General features: G+C 42.9%; 1 long non-coding RNA gene across 1 annotated transcript in view; it reads right to left on the bottom strand.

Annotated features, from left to right (window-relative positions):
- The window catches only part of LOC107099716, a 6,664-nt gene extending 5,156 nt beyond the window's left edge, over positions 1-1,508 (bottom strand). The window contains exon 1 of the long non-coding RNA XR_001481975.1: positions 1,398-1,508. This is a non-coding gene — a long non-coding RNA (uncharacterized LOC107099716). The remainder of the gene's footprint in view (positions 1-1,397) is intronic.
- Between the last annotated feature and the right edge of the window lie 987 nt (positions 1,509-2,495).

Genomic DNA, 2,495 nt, shown 5'->3' with positions numbered 1-2,495 from the left:
ATGACAACTCTCCCTCAGTAATTATTTCTCCATATAGCTCCAGCAAGTGTCTATGGCTGGGCAACTTCTGCCAACAACCTCATGCTCTAATGATTTCCAACCTGTAATCTTTTGTATTATTATTGAGGGAACGTTAGGATCAGTGGTTTTGTGTTAAATGTAAATCCTTTATTGTCCCACAATAGGGAGATGTAGATGTGGAGGCTAGCTTCAAGGTGGAAAAGCCCAACAAATTTGGAGCCAGCAAGAAAAGATTCAAGGCTGCCCTACCCGCGAACATCTTTGGATGCACCCCAGAACTGTTCATAAACTTCCATTTCATCAAGGGCAATGGCCTGTGGTCAGCGTTCACGGACAAATTGAACACACTCATCAATCATACACAAATAATGTCTGAAATGTCAGATTGACTTTCATGTGACCCCAGCCTCCGATGTGACCTACGGCTGAAATGTCTGTCTCGCGTTATATGTGTTTATCTTGTGCTGAGGTTTTTTGATATCTAAAACTGTATCCTGTAAAGGATAATGTGGCTCCTATCTTTCCACAGAGATAAAGGAAGCGCTACAGGGAACCACCTACAGGCTGGGGCCCTGGGCCGCCATACGAACATGCCAAAGGTAGCGTTCTGCGATTCGCATGGCCTCAATAAACCGTCTCCCCTCTCAGCCCCCCTACTCTGCTAGTTGAACAAAACAACTGAGCATCTACTCAAGCAAATTTCCTATCATGAGCATAGCTTTTGTTTTATTAAGGGTTTAATTAAGGTCCTATTCTGTAACAAGCATAGACTTTCTATCAGGAACAATCATATTATATCTGTGGATGCACAGAGCGCAGCTTGGAAGAAGGAGTTCTAGAGTGATGTTTGTTCTTAACTTACTTTTGAAATGAAATATCAACTTTCATAGTTCTCAGTCGTAACACCACATTTTACCAGCTCTTGGTGCTGAAAGAGCATAATTACCTGCTTTGATCAATATATTGGAAAATATGTTTTTTTATTTGCAGTGAGATCATGTGAGCTAAAATGTCCAAGAGTCTCAATTTTACAATGTTCTTTGGCTTTGTATAATAATCTTCAGAAAACATTGAATTGTTAATAATCATTGATGACATTTTAGGCAGAGTTGCTACATCATAGCTGCATCAAACGGGATCTACATAAGTCCTAGGGAGTCATACCATGAAACTATCTTATGTGTGGGTTATACTCATGTCTCAGTGTATCTCTGAGTATTTAGTAAAATCCTTAGCACATATTAAGCCTGTGCACAGTTTAACTTTAACATAATGTCCTCAAGGAGAGTAAGTGCTGGAGTAACCAGTTTATATATCTCATGCATCATTAAATTATTGATGATAATGTCCATATGATCAAAACGTGGTTTTCTTACCCAGGTCAAGCCGACTGCAGTTTGCAGAGCTTTTGATATCAAGTGGACATTTGTACACATCACCAGTCTGAAGTTCCCCTGTGAATTCAAGGGGAGCGCCAACAAGCAACCTGGAAAAACACAGAGAGAAATATGTTTAACTATCATTGAATGTAAGCTCCTCAGACAGGATTGACCAGATCTATTCTAGTACATTTTAGCCTGGGTTTTAGTTCGCAGAGCCTTTTTGCCTCTTTCTCACTGAAAATATTGTGTTTAATCGGGTTTTTCAAACAACGATCAACCCGCTAACAATTGGCATTTGGCTCCCTTCCCACTGGCAAAAGAAACTGGTCTAAACCCTCGCTGGGGGCTGCATGGCCTCTGCCCACCTCTACCTGTCTGAGGACACCGTCACGCTGTGTTGATGATGTCATCAGTGGGACAGAAATCAGGAAAGTAAACAATGGAGAGCAACATGTAAAGAAGCCAGGGCATAGTCAGCGTGCTTAGTGTGTTTCGCTCTATTATCTGTCTGGATCACTCTCATCAGAGCTGCTCCATGTTTATCGAATGTAAAGAGTTGTTTGAGCTAGTCAGATCTGAGGTGATTGGCACGGTGTGTTGACGTCCGCACATTCCGTTCAATCGATCATATTATTTAATGGGTCAACCTGGCTCTGGTGATCCGACAGCAAGCCAAACTGTCATGAAACAGGGACAGATGGATCCAGTATTGAAGGTGAGAAACACAGTGGGAAAGTTCAAAACGTTTATTAATCCAAACCACATAATGGAACAGAAGCTGGCTGCTGTGGATCTGTGGACCGCAGAGGCTGCAGGGGCGTCGGGGTACCACCCAATGACTGACACTCTGGAGGGAAAAATGCAGGTATGTGACCATGATCATCAGACGTGAGATGATTATCTGTGTGTGTCACTTACCTAGTTTGACAGTCAGTCCATCCTCTCCAAGGAAGGAAGGATCTAGCCAATGGAATGCCAAACGAGTTGCAGCGCAGAGCCGCCCAGACTGTCTCCAATGCAGCAACCTCAGTAAGCAGGCAGGAATACGATCCTGGTCAGGGAAAACAGATCAGACAGGGCAGTTCCGGAATC

Source organism: Cyprinodon variegatus, unplaced genomic scaffold, assembly GCF_000732505.1.
Source record: "Cyprinodon variegatus isolate N-32 unplaced genomic scaffold, C_variegatus-1.0 Scaffold899, whole genome shotgun sequence".
In the NCBI taxonomy this organism is placed as follows: domain Eukaryota; kingdom Metazoa; phylum Chordata; class Actinopteri; order Cyprinodontiformes; family Cyprinodontidae; genus Cyprinodon; species Cyprinodon variegatus.
This window is presented reverse-complemented; position numbering and strand designations above follow the sequence as displayed.